General features: G+C 36.8%; 1 protein-coding gene across 1 annotated transcript in view; it reads left to right on the forward strand.

Moving 5' to 3' along the window:
- Scn1a (sodium voltage-gated channel alpha subunit 1) overlaps positions 1–19,749 on the forward strand; it is a 172,278-nt gene that overhangs the window by 58,020 nt on the left and 94,509 nt on the right. The gene's annotated exons all lie outside the window — the stretch shown is intronic.

Here is a 19,749-nt window from a genome sequence, read left to right on the forward strand (position 1 = left end):
ATGTTATTTACCTGTTGTCGTTTACTCCTTTTTCTCCTGACTTTAATTGCTTTCCTATTTAGTTGGTTGCTTCTGATCTCATTTGTGGAGTTCTGATCATTTTGGTCCCTCTCTAGAACATCTTTCAGGAGCCTGTGTAGGGTTGGCTTTGTCATCATGAAATTCTTTAGCTGTTCTTTGTCATGAAAGTATTTTACTTCTCCAGTAAACTTGAAAGAGAGTTTTGCAGGGTATTGTAGTCTGGGCTGAAATTTGTTTTCATAGAGGACTTGAAGTACTCTGCTCCATGTTCTTCTTGCCTTCATGGTTTATAAAGAGAAGTGGGCCATAATTCTGATGGGTTTTCTTTTGAATGTGATCTGCTTCTTTTCTCTAGTGGCTTTCAGTATATTTTTCTTGTGCTGAATGTCTGAGATCTCGACTACTATATGTCTGGATGTTTTTTTTTAATTGGGTTGAGGTTATTTGGCATTCTATATGCTTCGTTTACCTGAATGTCAGATTGTTTCCTCATATTTGGGAAGTTTTCTGCTATTACTTCTGACTATATTTTTTAAAGGTCATTTGTATTGACTCCTTTCTCATTGATGCCTGTTAGTCTCACATTGTTCATCTTTGCATCATCTTGCAGGTGATGGATTATTTTTTCCTGCATCCTAGTTGTTTTTAAGAGATCCTTTCTTACCTTTTTACTAGCTGCACCAGTGTCTTCAAGATCTGAAACTCTGTTTTCACTTTTACTTAAATGGTTTTGCAAGCTTGTGGTTGATATTTTAATTTCTTCTATATCTCTTTGACTCTGCTTCATCTGATCTATTTCTTTCCTATATTGCTCATTCAAGGAATCCATCATTTTTCTAATCTCCTCTATTTTTTTCATCGATGTGTTCTTTAGAACCAGTTATAAATTCCTTTACGGCAGTGTTTTTTTCAGGTTGGGTTTCCTCCCTATGTTTCTGTATTTGATTCTTTACTTCAGATGCTATGAGTTCAGAGAATTCTTTTTTTATTTCAGAAAAGAATTCCGCTATGAGTTCCTCTACAACTTTCTGCTGTTGCTTATTTACTATTGACGCTATTAATTCATACATTTGAGCCGAGCTAGTTGAAAAGAATTCCGCTCTGATTTCCTCCATGACTTTCTGCTGTTGCTTATTTACTATCGATGCTATTAACTCATACATTTGAGCCTAGCTAGTGTCTTCTGTCTTTTGTGTAACACTGTCTTCTGACCTTTGTTGTAGATCTTTGTTGTAGTTATAACCTTAGCACCTACTGAAGTTCAGGTGCAGATCTACAAAGTTTGGATTTATCCAGTTGTGCCTGGCTTGGGGCTGGCTGCTGTGCTCAGCTCCTTCCTGCTGCTGCCCTTGGGGGTGAACCTGTTGTGCCCCTCTGGAATGATGTTCTCCTCCTATACTAGCTGGGTGGTTCTGTCCCCTGCACTCTCTGCAGGGATTGCAGCTGCAGGGTTTCACCCCAGGCCTGTATCTCAGACCTGAGCTGAGTCTGGAGGGCACAAGGTGGAGTACGGGGGAGAGGCAGTTCTCCCACACACTCACCGGGCCTGGACTAGGACTGGATCTGGGGATTCCCGGAATTCAACAGAAATTCCTGCTCTTTGGTTGGGGTGTGGGGGGTGTACTACAGAGTGATGGGGGTCATCCCAAGAGGATGAAACAGGGTATCACCCATGCTACGCCTGGGCTGGAACAAGTAGTTTCCGTAGGGTAGCTGGAAGCTCTCCCACACACTCACCGGGCCTGGGCTAGGACTGGGTCTGGGGGTTTCCAGAATGCTGCAGAAATTCCTACTCGGTGGGCAGGGTAGGGTAGGTGCTACGGAGTGGTGGGGGGCGCCCCAAGGGGGTGGAAGAGGGTCTCATCCGCACTCTGCCTGGGCTGGAACCAGTAGGTCCAGCCAGCACAGGGTAGCCGGAAGCTCTCCCACACACTCACCGGGCCTGGGCTAGGACTCAATTTCTCTAATGTGTAAATCAGTGAAAATTTAACTTCAGTACCTGAAAACAACTCCTTAACCTGAAATGACAGTCCCTTATATGAACTGTATGATTGGGTCACAGACATGCACAGAAGCCATATGTGTATTACCCTTTAAAAATGATATTCTTCCTCCAAAATAAATACAGAATAATTTCATTTATATTTAACACAATAATTATAATCGGGCTGGGGAAATAGCTCAGTAGAACAAGTGCTTGCCTGGCAAGCCCAAGGTCTTAAGTTCAATCCCTGGTACCAAAAAAAAAATTATAATTACCTACTCTATAAATATTATTCTCTGTGAAAATTAAAGTATAAAATAAACTAGATTTTTACTTTAGGTTGCTGTGATTTCTCCACCATTTGTGACAATGTTTGTCATCGATTTTAGCATTTACCATAATCTATGTTTGGAAATAAAGTATATCAGGGATTCCGTTGAAGAGGTTTTTCTATTTCAAGAAAAATTCTAGAAAGGGTGGCTTTTCTCCAGCATTGTCACGTTGTGCTCTCTCTTTAAAATAATGTCCACCCCATCATATTGTCTTGCTAATGTGAGGACATGAAGAGAAAGTGTACTCTCAATGGTACAACAGATACTATGAAAGAGATACTATGAAAGGCAAAAAATTTGTTCAGTGGGAAGGAAACACTGGGATGAGGAAAAGGCCAAAAGAAGAAAGGGAAAAGATATATTTATGCAGGATAATTTGGCTAATTGTATTACCAATTTCTGCTGGTATTTTGAAATAAGCAGTTAATCTTAAAATTATTTTCTTTTTACTATTCTTTTTTACTTTTTCATTTCTTGCAACTTTTGGTTGTTGCTTTGTTTTGTTTTGGTTTGGTTTGGTTTTGAAAAGCAATTTTATATCTGGTAACCTAAACAACTAATTTGAAGATAACATCATGTAACACAACAACCATCGTATTACTTTATTTAGTGAAATTTTATATCATTTCTCATGCTAGCCTTTTTTTATTACTATTTTGTATTCTTTAGAACATAAAGAATAGTAATAATAATGTCCATTTAACATTTACAATGTCATCTCATCCAGTACATGTACATAGTAAAATCATTTTCTCCATTAAACAGATGAACAAGTCAATCATCTCACATACTTGTCTTTGATGTGACCAGCCAAAATCCACTTAGCAAAACCCCTAACACATCATCCTTATTTTAGCCATAGATACTCATGTCATATATTCATTAGATCTCTGCACTCATTCATCCTACTTCCCTCCTAGGTTGTATACTCTGACCTGTATCTCTTCATTCTTCATTCCACTTCTTTTTATAGCTTTTCCATGATACCTTGATATACCTATCAGAAAAGCAGCATTAAAGTTAGCTTATCCTGGGCTGGGGAGATAGCTCAGTAGAATAAGTATTTGTCTGGGAAGTACAGGGTCCTGAGTTCAATCCCTGGTACCACAAAAAAAAAGCTAGCTTATCCTTCTATGCCTTGGAATTAAGGGTTTTCAGGCTGCCCTATATTCTCCCTTACCCCACCAAAGGAAGAACCCCTGAATTTAGTCTGATTGAAAGACCCAGAGTGATGCTAAGAAATGAGGCAGATATTGAGAAGTGAATAATCTGTTTAAATTAATTTGTACTGGTGCATGAACAGCTTATATAATGCCCAGAAATATTTGTCATTTAAAGAGTAATACTTATCAACTGAGTGAATGATGTTAATTAATTGGATTTCAGACAATGTAAAGAAAGCATTTCTCAAATTTTAAAGGTTCAAGGTTTCAAATCTGGTAAATAAGGTGCAAGCTGGCCAGTTAAATTTGAATTTCTAATAAACAATGCTTACTAAAAGTGTGACCCAAACATTATGTAGGATATACTGATATTGAAAAGAAATCTGCTGTTTATCTGATGTTCAAATTTAACTGTATTTTTTCTGGAATTCTTCTTGAAATTCTGAAGTTATGATGGTATTACTAGTCTTCATAGCAAAAGGCTGGTTCTGGCTATCTTTACCACCAGTGTGAAGAGTTGGCCTTTGCATATTATGATATTTCTTCAACCCAACGAAAGAACAGAAGTTATCATATCAAGTACTCCCTTAATCTTACCCTGCCATTTTGAAAACTTAAATAATAAAACCCTGCCTACCACAATGACTTTGAGAATTTACTGAAAAGGTGGAATGACAGGTGGCACATACTTGGAAATTAAGCAGAAGGAAAAATTACTTGAGTTTGGGTTTTTGTTAAATGTGATAATTATATTTAAATTATTTGCAAGGATTTAACAAAGTACATAATTGAACAACTTCAGCTACCACCTGCTATTGAGCATAACAAAAAAGAAAATTTTCTGTGTTGAAGAAATGTTAGAAAATATGTTGAGTAGAAAAATAGACATAGATCCAAAACTCATGCAATTTCTTTCTTCAAATATTTTTGGGATTTTAATTTTGTTTTTTAGAAAAGTTTGTTTTTATTCTCTTGTTGGCTCTGGAAAACAATGTATTGAAGTGGCAAAGTCAAAAGAATGCAGAAGATAAATGGAACTTTATGTTCCACTGTCTAATATGTTTATCAATATTCAGTGTAATGTACCAAAATATCTTTAAATGAGATGATCCTTAAAATGTGCACTTAGATTGGTGACTATGAACACAGGTGACACTATGATTGCTCTATTATCTGAAAAGAATTTAGTGACAAGTCATGACAATTTCACAACTCATTGCAATTATTGAACACACACATACACTCACTCACACACACACACACACCCTAGTGACTTGTGTGGTTGAGAGAAGTTTTCTATTTTTAAAATCAGTGCTTCAAGGTTCAATCTCTGCTCTCCCTTACTGAGGAATTGCCAAAAGTAAATTCCTGAAAGTCAAAAAACAGCTAAATCTCCAAGTCAAGTTTCAACTAGCCTAACCCTTCAGTTTCATTTCATAGACCATCTTATAAAAGGAATTTGTTCACTTCTCCAGGATCCCAATGTTATTCTTTTTTCCTTCCCAACCCGTCTTCACTGTCCTGCTCAGTGATCAAAGCATGGTGTACAGCCAGGAAAGGTCTGTGCAATGAACAAATTGATTGCACACACCATACGTTGTACATCCGGGCAAGAATAGACTTGGCTCAGTGTCACATCTGGATGACAGATGTGCTGGGCATCTGGCAGTGTCCACCCTGTGCAAATCTATAACAATCATCAGCTGGTGGGCACATTAGCAAGATTAATCTATCACAATCCCTGAGAGCACTCTTTCGCCTAGCCCAGTACACCACACAATAAGAATACAGAGTGACTGGCTCCCAGGAAAGACAAAAGACCAGCATAAGTGTAATTTTGTAGAACAAATAAAGTGTGATTCTATATTATAAAAGATAAATAACATGGAGAGAAGACAACATATGAATTCCTGAATCAGAAAATTGTCTCTGCTTTAATTTTTTTTCTCTTTTTCCTGCTTTCATGTGAAGACATATTTTCTTCAAGTTCTTTTGGCTTATCAAAATGACTCTTCTTTGATGGAGTGTCTATAGCAATAATCACAGGTAATACTGTTTCTTTGCCTAGGATTACTCAATGTTCAGATTTTATACAGATGGTATTTATGTTTTTTTAAAACAGGTGATCACTATGAGTCCAATCTAGTAGTGAGCCCCTGAACACCCTGTAGACCCTTCCCTAAAACACAGGGGGAAAAAACAGTTATTACATTGCTACTGTCGTCTTCAAATTAATTGTTCATATTACCAGAAGTAAGCCTGCAAAGTTGGTCAAAAAATTAAAAAGAAGAAAACAAATTTAGAATTAACTGCTCCTTTCAGTAGGCCAGCAGAAATAAGCAGCTCAGTTATCCAAGCAATCCTGTGTCTATACATACATAGTTCTTTTTCCCTTCATTCTTTCTTTTCTCTTTTCCTTCCTCCCAGTTGTTCCTTCCTTTGAACCGTTTCTTTCCCTTTCACAGAAAGAATTTTTATCAGCTGAATTGCTACAGCTCTGGCACTTCTAGTTTCAATCTCTCATAGCTCAGGAAGGCTGCCTTTGTTGTCAGGAAAAGTGACAAGTGAAATGTCACACAGCACATGTCATTCCCCAGGTAGTTAATTTCTGTGTGACACTCTCTACCCCAATCTCTTCTCAGTATCTTTTTCTCACTTAGTTCTCTCCTGCTTCTGCGCAGCTGCCCCTGGGTTCTGGGCTACTTCTTACCCATCAATTATACTCTTGCCAGTTTTGCTTTGTGATAAGTGGTTCCATACAATTTTCTTACAGCAGGAAGAATAACTTCAAATTGTGACTAAGCTAAAGAAAATTTCCCGTGAGCTGAATTCCATGCCCTAGGCCATGTCGTGTGCCACACAATTTAAACCTCTGGCTGCAGGGGCTCAAGGACTTCTCTTAAATCACCTCACATGCAGACCTGTCCTTTCTAAAAATTAAAATCTCTGAGTTCTTAAGAAGACTAATGCCTAGATTTTGAGTAAAGGTCGTGCCCCAGGGCTGCACTACATGTCTCCAAGGAATGCAGTTTAATCATGCCATGAATGCTGAAAAGACTTTTATACACATTGAAAATACTGCATTAGTTCAGGAAAATGGTTATCAAGGTGAATATTCGAAAAATGAGAATGCAACAATTCTCCCCTAGTGTTTTGTATTGAACTGCTAATCTGGCTCCTTTTTCCTTCCAGGGGAATTCTACCCAGTATGCTTGTTTTCTCCCATTATTTTCTCCAAGCAATAAAAAGACAAATGCTGACTCCAGCAGTATTTCCCCAGCTGCTACTTATAGCTGCACAATTCCCACCTTTAGCAGTACTGCTAGCACATGTGACCCGCATTGCCCGAGAGGGCAGCAAGGAGCGTGGCGTCCCTTCTGCCTGTGTCATTGTGGGGCTTATATTAACTGCCTTTTAGACGGTGGTTTTCAAACAAAATGAAATGAACTCCTACTATTTCTAAAGACCCAGAAGTGGGGGAAGAAAGAAGAAGCAATGGAAAAGGGAACAGGACTGGCTGCTAGGTTTTCTCTTCTCCGAGTAATTACCTTGTTTCAAACCCTTATACAACCTGGCTTTAGCCAGTTTGGCCCTCACTCCCATCAGAATAGGCCCAGGAAGCCCACGTCAGGCTTTTGGAATCACCTCACACATCATCTCAAAATCTGCAAGCACAGACACACTCATGAGCAGTTAGGCTTCTCTATATTCTCCTAAATTTCTGACCAGACCCTTTACCCACCCGAGTAAGAGCATTTCTAGCATGGAAGACTTCTTCATTAAAACAACTTAAATAATTTGTTTATAATTGAGATCATTACTCTATTGTTGATATAAGCTAATCACAGTAGCTTCAAGTAATTCCTTTAAATTATTCTGAGCATGGTGGTCAGAAGATACTCTGAATTTCAGGTTGTGTACTACAATGCTCCTACTTGTAATGTCTATCTTCTCTTTATAGAAAACAATATCCTAATGATACATATTTTTATACAAAAGTACAGATAGAGCCTGCTAAGCTACAGCAGATTATAATCTCTATCAGTACTTGTGTTTATGGAATATAAATATTCTTTTTTGTTCAACGGATTTAGTAGTCTGACTGTTGATTACTGATTTACATTTACAGATGAGTAGGATCACTGTGTCAAACATCCCTGAAACCTCAGTGATTTATAAACTAATTAGTTACAGCTGGCTGGCTCTGGTGGCTTCATCTGTGTCCTGTGTGCCCCGTTAGTCTAGCATCCATGCTGAGTGAGTGGGTCCATTTAATACCAGCCATTCTGTGGCCAAAGGAAAAAGACCAAGAGGCTGTGTGGCACCGCAAGTGGCACTGAGAGCTTCTTTTTGACTGATGACAATTCATCAGTTCACATCACTGTCCAAAGGCCAAAACAAGACTCTGATAGACTTCCAGAGGCGATGCATTCTGAGAACACCACCTACTAGGAAGGACTGCAGATCACTGGGCACCTGGTGGGGTGTACGATTCTTCTTACAGGGAACAAATGATTAACTGTCTACCACAAATGAATGCCACTGAAAGGCCACATTATCCCATCAGGTCTGAAAGTTCTGCTGCCTCTATATTCTTAGCATGTAGAAGTCTTGGGCAAACCCAGGATCCTCCCTGTCTAGGATCTATGACAGCTTAGCTCTCATCTCTGAGATTTTATAACCTGCTTAGGACCTCACAGTATGCAGTAGGGCAAAACTACAAGCCTTTGGCTTACAATAATGTGTGTGTGATCAAACAGATTATAGAAACTGATTCAAATGAGACTACGTGTCTCTTTTGGAGTCACTAAATCAACTTACTGCCAAACTGGTATGATTAGAAATTTAGTTTTCTAAGCACTTTATTTCAGATTTATATAATGAGGCAAAAGATGCTCAATAAATGCACAATTTTATTAATGATAAATTAAATAATATATTTATTGATTCCAAACATGCCTAAAATATGTGCTATTTTAAACATATTTTATCATATAATATATTAACTTTGCAGTAGGATCTGAAGTAAATGTAGATCATGTATGTGTTTAACAATCTAATGAGTGATACAATTATCCTGAGAAACAAGGTTGAATGAAATATACAAATATAAAGGTAATATATGTGCTAGCTATATTTGAAATGTCATCTGCAAGGCATAAAATATAAGGATACAGTTTTTATATATTTTAGTTATTCCAACTATAAATATTTATAATGGGCTTTATTAAAACTCAAGGGGAGGGGCTGGGATATATGGCTCAGCGGTCTAAGGCCTGCCTGGGAAGCACAAGGAACTGAGTTCAAAGCCCAGTACTGCATGCCATGCTGGCCCCACCTCCAGAACACGCTGAAACCACAATTGAGACTGGGTATGGTGGTCCACGCCAGTAATCCCAGTGCTGGGGAGGCTGAGATAGGAGGATCACTATGAGTCGGAGCTGCATAGGGAGGCTCTGTACCAAACAAATAAAACTTTTTTTAAATTTTTTAAAAAAACTCAAGTGGAATAAAGATTTTTATCACACATATATCAAACCAAATTATTTCTAGGAAAGATATCTATAAATCAGCATCTCCTGTTTGAGAAATTCCATATATAAAGCAATTTATTTCTTGAGTATTAAAGTAGTTATGTGAAATCACACTATAATAATATTTTTATTTTTATTTTTTTGGCAGTAGCCTTCTTTATAAGGTGGGTGGCAAGAACACTACAAAAGTCAACAGAAATACTTTTGTGTGAAGTACCTTGCCCAGAGGGCTAATGTTGTTGTCAGAAGGTGCCAGAACTTTAACAGGATCTAGTAGTCATTTTGGCAAGAGTCTTCTTTGTTTCTTCTCAGCATAACTATCAGATCATTTTAGAGAAAGAATTGCAAATACTTGATTCCCTTTACATAAAATTATATAAGATGATCAAAATACATAGATGTTACATAATTGTATTCCAACTTAAAGTTTCTCATGGTTTGGGGCTTTTGCAAGGGAAACAATTCTAGACAGGATATAAAATTTATAGTATTATTTTATCACCAATCAACCAAAGAATCACATACAGGGAGTACAAGAAATCTGTCCACACACTGAAGACCAAAGAATCCAAGTGAGAGCCTGGATCCCACAATACTCTCCTGCATGAGTCCACCTGGAGACCTGCAGATCATAACAATGCCTCTCATGAGTCCAACAGGAGGCCTAGAGACCATGACAATATCTCATGCAGTCCCGCTTCACAGATCTGCACTAAGAAGGCCCAGAGATCAGTGGAAGAAGCTAGAAAGTCTGCGCCAGCAGGATGAAGGATCCGTGCTAGCAGGCTGAGGGATCTGAACTGGATCCAGGAAGCAACGCTCAAGGTAAGAACCAGAGTTCCCCAAAATGTACCATAGCTGTCTTCAGCAACAGTGAGGTCTTGAGCTCCTCCAGCAATGAGGAAAGCTGAGTTCCAATGAGGAAAGCCAATGTGACAAGCTCCTACAGGAGGCTTAGCAGTGCACCATGTTCCCCTGCAGAGCCAGAAAGTGATGCTCAAGATGAGGACCAGAGCTCCCCAAAAGTGAACCATAGCTATTCTCAGTGACAACTACGTCCCAAGCTCCTCCTCCAATGAGAATAGCCAAGTTCATCAGAAAAGCCAGCATGACAAGGTCCTTCAGCAGAATAGCCCAAGAGAACCAGCAGCTTCCAACAATTCAACAGCTTCTCTAAACAGCTTCCCTAACAGCTTCCCTCTTTCACCTGCAGTTCAGCCTCTTGTGCTGTTGCCAACAACCCTCCAGTGGGCCTCCTACATCCAGCAACATCCTAGTCACCTCAGCTGGATCTAAGAAGTTGGCCCCCAGTTGGCAATCCACCACAGAGTTAAAGAAATTGGAATCAGGCAGATGAATTTAATAAAATTGATCTCATCAGTTGATAAATAGATATAACTGGGTTTAGCAAGATATAAAAAGTTATGCATGTAACTTTTGCTATAGCAATTTAGTTGACCAGGTTCCAAACTGCTGCATAATACAATTCTAAATTTGAATACTATGAGCATATTCTTATTGTAGGGTTTTTTTGGGGGGGATGATATAGAGTTGAGACACTACACTATGTAGGGCAGTCTGGTCTGTACACAGCCCAGGCTAGCCTCAAACTCACAGTGATTCTCCTGCCTCAGTCTTCCAATTGCTAGGATCACAGGTAAGTGCCACCCCTCCTGGCTCAGCTTTATTTATTTGTTTATTTATTTTTTACAGAATTTTGAACACAACCTCTATTATTACCAAAATGCTCCAAAGAATAAAATTTCCTTGAGTGGATACTAGTATAATCTGGTTATTTGTGTTGTACCTTCATACTTATATCTAAATTTAAAATCATATTTCCTATCTCTCAGGAATTGACTGTAATTGGTTTGGGAGTTAGAGGGAAAAGTTCTGATTGCAGTTCTATTGTTGGTAAACAACATAACCTTAGATGTGTGGCATACTAATTTGGATGTTGGAAGCACAGAAATTCTAAACAGAGATGTCATTTCACTTTGTTTTCTACTAAATGAGAGGGATGGAATAGGATAATCCCTAATTTTTGTATTCAATGTTTGTTATTTCTTGATTTTATGATTTACGTATCTTTAAGTCTCTTAAAATAACTTAATCTTTCAGTTCAGACATTGAGACAAATTGATTTCTCTTCAGGAATGCCTACTTTCTTGTCCTTGTTATTGTCCTATTCTTGTTCTTATCCTTGTTCTGGTTGAGACAGGGTCTTGCTATGTAATTCCGGCTGGCCTTGAACTAGCTGTGTAGCCCACATGACCTCAAACTCATTACAGTATTTCTGCCTCAGCCTCCCATATGTTGAGACTACTGTAATCTACCACAATATCTTGCAATGTCTGCCTTCTAAACTCTCATGACCAAAATATTAATAAATTAAGGGCTATTGATATTCTTTTCTGTAAAAAATTTACAAAAGCCATAACCAGAGAAAACATAGATCTCTATATGTAGTTCACTATATAGTTAGTTAATAATTTTTTCTAAAATAATTTCCCAAAACAGACAAGACAGAGAATTATAGCAATTGTTCTAATGGATGATAATAACAATAGTGAAAACTAGAAGGAAAAAATTGTCTTCCTAACGTGGGGGTGTATTGGGGCAGGAGAGTAAGCAGGGGAATTAACTTTCAGCTGTAAAAATATGGACTTTGTGTTAGTTACCTTTCTACTGCTGAGGAAAAAAATCCTGATACAAACAAAAGAAATTTTATCACGATTTTGAGGTTTCAGTTTGTGATCACCTGGTGTCATATTAGAAACATGGGAAAAGCTTCTTATTTCATAGTGGTGATGACCAAAGCAGAAGAGCCACAAAGGAAGGACCAGGGGACTACACACAGTCACAGTCTCTGAAGTTACTCCACCAAGACTCATGCAGACATACCCAAAAGTGTACCTTACTAATTTCCCACTTGTCACTGAGGCCAACCAAGTCAGTAATCAAAGTTAACCATGACAGAATTTAAGGATTTGGTTGAGCAAGGAAACCTCATGAGAAGTTACCTCAGATACTATTTCTCAACTAAATCTGCAAAAGTGTCAAAGTTCTGTGTATTGAGGAACAGTTAGATGGTATCCAGCTCTCGTGCTCCAGTGTATTAATTTTAAAACAGCACCAAAAGAGATAAATTACAAAATATTATCTCCATGCCTCATAGATAATTGTTTGGAGTGTGAAGTTTTGTGTAAAAACCAATGGCCCCACTAAGCAAAGTCAGTCTGTCCACATAGGCCCAAATAGTTGTGGATAGTAGTGGAATAAGCAACAAACTTCTCATAGAAGAAGCAAGAAACTTATAAAAGAACAGGTCGATTTCTTCAAATACAAAACATTCAGGAAATTTAAGACTTTTTGTGTGAGAGGCTATAATGAAAATTAAATGTTTCCTTCTGAGCTTGTAGATCTTATAGTTGTGTGGAAAACTTAGATGACCAAAGAAGTCTGGAACAGGACTTCATGAGTGAAATAAGTCTTCTCTATCTAACCTACCAAGGTTTCCAGAGCCAGAGGATTTGCCAGTGCTAAACACCTAACAAGGAAAACCTTTTGGCTGTGATCAATGCTTAAGCAAAAAATGAAATCAAATGCATAAATGAAGATATAGCAAATAAAAGCAAACAGGAAGAAAGTAGAATTATGTGCTATCAAGGTTGTCTTTAGAGGGGAAAAAATCAATCAATTTGAAGGAAAAAGCATGATGCCATGTTAGCTCAGAAACACCCTCGTGCGTCTCAGGATCACTGTGTCTCTTGGTGCACTAATACTGAGAAACTGACCTCCACCGTCTGGAATTCTGCAAGTGCACCAAGATGTTTGCACAAAGAATAATCTAATAATGTCTTTTTCAAAACATATCGCTGCCATTAAGTGATGTGTGACTGTACAAGGTAAAGTAACTTCCAAAGAGCTGATTATAAATATTATCTACACATCAAGTAGCATGGAGTGAGAATTCCTAGAACAAACACCCCAGAAACTGTAAGAATAAATAGAAACATTACAAAGACATTAATTCAATTCTCTGAACTCATAATGAAGTAGAACAGAACTATATAGAGATTTAGATGGCCTAAACAGAAGATGAATCTCATTACATCACATTTCATTGTCATATAATAAATTTCATATTTTTAAAGTAAAAACAAAACTACATTCACTTATTACTTATTAACACATATCATGTCACCATTATTTATTAATGTATCTTATTTTAAAATTGAGGAGCCCCTTCTTTAATCACACATAATATAGAAGTTGCACAAATTAAATGGATACCATGCTTTTTTTTTTGTGGAACCGGGGATTGAACTCAGACCCTTGTGCTTGCCAAGGAAGCACTTATTCCACTGAGCCATCTCCCCGGCCCCCATGTTATGTTTTGATACACATATACATGGCACAGTATTTAAATTATGTTAAGAAAATGGAGTTCTTCAAATGTATTTCTTTATGGTGAAAACTCCCCAAATCCTTTCTTCTACCTATTAAAATGTACAGTGTATTGTTCCTATGTGTAATCACTCTACTGTAGAGTAACACACCAGAAACTTCAAAGTTTGTTTTTTAATATTTATAGGGATATCTCTAAAAAAATATCCTAGGGGCCAGGGAGATGGCTCAGTAGAATAAGCGCTTCCCTGGCAAGCGCAAGGGTCTGAGTTCAATCCCTGGTTCCACCAAAAAATAAAAATTAAAAAATTGAAAAATAACCTATATTAGGGTAAAAAGAATAGCACGACAAATTTCAAGAAACAGAAATTATACAAACTACAATTTCAGATCATAATGCAATAAAACTAAATATAAATTAGCTAGATAAGGAAATTTTGAAATTTTGAATATGCTCTCTTAAGCAGCTCCCATACTAAAGAAAAATCAAAGCCTATATTTATCTTCAAAATTTTTTTTTAGATCTTCTTTATTTTAAGAATTTTCTATGAGGTGTGGTGGCATACAAATGTAACTCCAGCACTCCCTAAACCGGATGCAAGAGGATCCCAAGTTCAAGCCTGTGGAATTTAGTGACTTTTGACATTGTCCAAAATAAAAATAAAGTGAAATAGAATGTAGGATTCAGTTCAGTGCAAAATCCTAGGTTCAATCCTCAATACCACAAAAGAAAAAAAAATGTTTTTTACTGTTTGTTTGCTCTTGCTTGCTTGCCTTTGGTACAACATCTGAAAGGCCATCATCACAGCCGAAGTTCATCTAGGTTTTCTCTTACGTTATTTTCCTGAAATTTAATAGTTTTGGGTTTCTGTTCCATTCTTAGTTATCACTGGTGAAGGGTAGAAGGTTTGTATTTAGGTTGGCTCTTCCCTTTTCTCTTTTACTCTTTCCTTCTTTGTTTCAAGTAGATGTCCAGTTGTTCTGACAGTATGTATTAAAATGACTGTACATTTCTTTGCATTTTATTGCCTTGCTTTTTGCCAAAATCAGTTGAGTATATTTATGTTGTTCTATTTCTGGGTTATCTCTTTTGTTCCACTGAGATATAAATAGATGTATACTATATTTGCCAACGCCACATTACTTTGATTGCTTTGCCTTTACAATAATTCCTACACCTGGTTGATGTCAGTCTTCTATGTTTATTTTCAATATTGTATTGGGTATTCAGTGTCTTTGATGTCTCGTGTATCCTTTAACATCTGTCGGTGTCTATAAAATTGCGTTGAATTTATAAATTAATTTCAGAAAAAAACTACTATCTTGACAATATTGAATCTTCCCACTCCTTAAAGGGAATTTCTCCTTACTTATTTATTTATTTTTACTTTTTTTCAGAAGCTCGAAATTTCCTTATATAGATCTTGTGTATATTTGGCTAGGATTATATCTAAGTATCTCGCTGAGCAGTAGGCTAATGTAGAGAACATTATGTTTTTCATTCCAAAGTCCTCTTGTTCGTTGTTGGTACACAAGAAAGCAACTGACTTTCATATATCAACCTTGTTTCCTGCAACTTCACTCTTTATGGGCATTTCTTTAGTTATTATTTTTAGGTTTTCAGTATAGACAGCCTTCTTACCTGCAAACAAAAGCAATTTATTTCTTCCTTGTTGATCTGTGCACCTTTATTAATTTTTTGATGTATGCATTAGAACTTCCAGCATGATGTTGAAGGGATTAAGAGAGAATTGTGCCTCATCATAGTGGGGGATCATCGAGTTCTTCTCATTATATTTTAAAATTCCTATTGTAATTCGAGGAAATATGTTAATTTTGAACCCTGATATGTTCTTTTACTGCATTTTGAATTTTTCAAGATATGTCTACTGAACGTCTAGGCATAAAATCATGCAATATGTAAATAACTGTTATTTAATATGTTTTATTCTTATCATTATATAATGCCATTGATTCATATATATAATTAAAGTGGATTATATTTCAGGAAATTGTTAGTGTTGATTTCTTTTATTTAATAAAAGTACTCTCAAGATTGCTTCGTGAAGATAGTTGTTAACTTTGGAGTCTATATAAGTATATACATAATTGTATCTCTTTCATGCTATAAATTAATATGTGTTAACATATATTAGTAGGAAAAAGATAATCAATGATTAATGCTACAATAACTGAGTAGTGGAACAAGGGGCAGAAGGGAAGGTGCAGGAGATAACTATCTTACTTCATAGAAAAAAAATTTCAAATATATAAAACAAAGATTTAACTTTATAAATAAAACCTCCAAAATGCCAACATTTCAACAATAAAACATGACTGATGTATAGAGATTCACCTCTGCATGTGGTTTCCAGGCATGGACTCTGTCATCCTTCATGCCTTTCCTCATGCCCCACACTGCATACTCCCCAGATGTTTTGCTAAGCTTCATACAAAATCCAGAAGTCAAAGAAAGGAGAGAGACCCACATAAAGATTGTAACTCTTTAACGGACTCTTTTAATATGCAGCACAGAATAACACAGTCAAGACACATGAATTAGTTTTTTAAAAGGACCATGTGCCACAGAAGCAAATGGTTAAATCACCCCTATAAAGGATGCTATAGTTTCAAAAGAAAAAGCAAAAAATGGGTATTTCTAAACAGATATTCACAGAAAAAAAAATTAAAATAGCTCTTAAATATATGAAAATTGTATTCTATTTTTCTCATAATAAAACAAATGCAAAATTCAACTAAAATATACGTGTTTATCCATATCACATTATAAATATTGAAAAAATAATAGCACAATGAATTGGTGAGGGTATAGATGAACTGGAAGTGTGTTATGTTGCTGTCAGGAGGATTACCCCTATACATATAGAATAGTCCTCCAAATTTCTATGTGTGTGGAAGGTGATTGGGTCGTGGGCTTGCTATATGCGTTAGCGGATTCTCACTGATGAGTTCTCAGCAAACTGTACTATGACTGGAGGTCAAGCCTGGTAAGAAGAGAGGTCACTGGAGGTGTAGCATGGAAGGTTACACCACCCTTACCAGCTCCTTCTGTGACTCTGCCTCCTGGCCACCGTGATGTGAGCAGACTTCCTCTGCCATGCCCTTCCACCATGCCCTTCCTCTCCTGGAGCCAGCCAACTATGGATTGAAACTCTGAAAACCACGAGCTGAAATCAACCTCCCCTCCTTGAAGTTGTGAATGCCAGATATTGTATCCTAGTAATGAAAAGCAACTAAGACAAGAGTCAGAAATACCTTTATAAATTAATCTTATAAATGTATCTCTGTATATGAATATATGTGGGCAAAAAAAAATATATATATATATATATTTTACTTATAATAACAATATAGGAAACAGCTTAAATACCCATGACTGGGAAGTTGGTTCAATACATATATACAGGGACCGGGGAGATGGCTCAGTAGAATAAGCAATTCCTTGGTAAGTACAAGGACCTGAGTTTGATCCCCGGTTCCATAAAAAAAATTAAAAAATTAAAAAATAAATAAAAATTATGTATATATATATATATATATATATAGTCACACAGGAAAACTAGACTATAGGAAGGAATGCATCAAATTTATAAAAACTGAAACAGAGGGGCAGGGAGATAGCTTAGTGGTCCACATGCCTGCCTGGCAAGCACAAGGACCCAGGTTCAATCCCCAGTACTGCATGGCATGGCGGCCCTGCCCCAGGCCTGTCTTGCTGGCCACCAAAACCAGGCATGATGATGCATATCTGTAACCTGGCACTGGGTAGACTGAAACAAGAGGATCACTTTGAATCTGAGCTGTACAGAAATACTCTGTACCAAATACATAAATAAATAAAAAGATGTTATAAAAATTGAAATTGATGATAATACATTATTTTCAGTGAAAAATACAGGATACAAAATATTTGTATAACAAAATATTGTTTGTATATACATTTTATTTTATTATTTCTTTTGTGTATATGTGGTACCAGGGCTCAAACTCAGGATCAGACCTTGCACTTGCATATATATTATAAATAGACCAAGTATGGATGAGCACTTATGAGTATATTAGCAGATATGTACTACCTACATAGAAGAATATACAAGAGACAAATGATAGCTGTTGCCTTTGAGAAGGAAAAACAAAGTCGGCGATAATGCACTGCTTTTTCTTTTAAATGTTTTGACTCTGTATCACTTGCACATATACTATTATGAAGAAACTGCCTCGTTAAAATAAAAACCATACATTTATCTGTGGGAATATTTCCTTTATGAGGAAATGAGCCATATTTGTTCTCCCTAACTCTTATTTCCAATAAACAAGCCTTAGTATTTTTCTGATGCTTCTTGGAGAATTAGAGGTTTTAGACAAAATACTCCTTTTCTATTGTTTTAAAGCAGCAGAAAACCAAAACTAATTTTAAGTGCATTATAAGAATCTCTGAAAAGTTTACTTAATAAGCTGAGGGAACATATTTGGACTTAGATCCTCCTTTCTAGCCATGTACTAGAAAAAATGATCATAAACCTTGTACCAAGAGTCACATGAAGAGAAAACATTCTCTCAGGCTTTCACAGAAAGCACATTGGCCAAGCAATGGCCGTGACTCTTCCACATGGCTGACACTGACAAAGGATCTACAAACTGTGGTACAGGGTTTCAGGGTAAATCCTGAGGGGATTTGACTGACCTTGTCAGATACAAAAGTTACATTTCTTGTTATATAGGTATTACTTTATCTTGGTTTTAACCATCCAACAGAAAAGTATAATAACAAGGTATGAAAATTAAAGCCATATTAATATGCTGAGCTGTGAAAAGCTCAAGTCAACAACTTCTGACATTGCCAGTCCTATGGAAAACCCACTACTATTATGGACTACTGGACTATATTGGATTATTTTGCTGAATTCACACACCTACAATACTTGAATGGCAATGGAATACCCATCTCTGACAAAACTAAACAAAAAGGGGATACAAATGAAAGGCCATTTTGTATCTATATGTACAAACTAGGATAGATATACTGCTACTTTCTCTTAATTCAATGAGAAGAAAGATTTGTACTAAAAGTATTTGAACAGGATATCATGTCTGCATCTTGTACTATGAATAACCACTCCGAAGACAACAATATGCAACAATAGTGCTTCAATTAATTGTTGAAACTGTCCTATTAATCGGTTTTGAAACTGTCTCATTGCTATTTGTTTCTCAATAAAATTAATGAAAAAGTAAAAAAAAAAAAAAAAACTCCTAGCAATGGGAACAACCCTCAGTAAAGTTTGAAATCCCTGTAGCACTCCTCACAAAATAATTGTGTCTAAAATTGTCCTTTTGCAGTTCAGACCCACCAATGTTCTAATAAACTATATCATAGGTGACTGACCTTAAGGAGTTAATGTTGCATCCAAATAAAATTTGTGTCTAAGCATAACTTAGGATCTGGGAAAGTAATATCTGTGAAATTTCAGTTCCTATCAAGTATACCTTAAAACAATTCATCTGGGGCTTGGCCTCTGGTGTCAGATCAAGTCTGACTCTGCTGTACGTTGTTGAGCGTTTTGTCTCAGATCCTTGCAGTAAGCTTAACACTAGAGAGCTTCTGAATCAGCAAGAATATCATTATTGCTTTAGTGAGGAAAAATGCTTCTATTTAGTTCAGGGCATGATCTTCCTTTTGAATCGTTTTTCTTGGAATAGAAAAATCCTTCGGTCTCCTGCGTGAAGTCATCTTCTCCCATCCCTGACCAAATCTATTAATTTTTTTCCCAGCCCACATTTTCACTGTCACATAAATAGCATTTGTCCAATTTTGGACTATTGCATTGTCAGCGCATTTGCAAGTAAACCAAGCCTTCCATGGCAAATGAAGGGATCCGATCATAGTTTTGATAATCTCAAAAAAATAATAATAGAATAGATCTAGACCCATTAGGACCACAATAACTATGTGGTGTGTCATTAAGGCTGGTACTGCTCTGATCAGCTTGGCAAGGAGTCATTTGTCAGAGCTAGAAGTTCTGACCTTATGTCACCTCAGAGACAGCTCCTTTCTAGTCCATGCTTGCTGACTGGGTCATCCTTTGTGGACTCTCAGGTGCACATTTCATCTTCTAGGTGGGTTTCAGAGTGAGCACCCTATTACTGACATGGAGGTAACTAGCCTAATGAACCTTTATGAGGCTCTATCTGAAGCACTTTTTAAACTCAAGACAGAGTCCCTGTCTAAATAAAGCATGCATGTTCATAAGCATGGGGTGCTTACCTAATTCACCCTAGAAAAC

This window comes from Octodon degus, unplaced genomic scaffold, assembly GCF_000260255.1.
Source record: "Octodon degus isolate 3935 unplaced genomic scaffold, OctDeg1.0 scaffold00267, whole genome shotgun sequence".
NCBI classification, from domain to species: Eukaryota; Metazoa; Chordata; class Mammalia; order Rodentia; family Octodontidae; genus Octodon; species Octodon degus.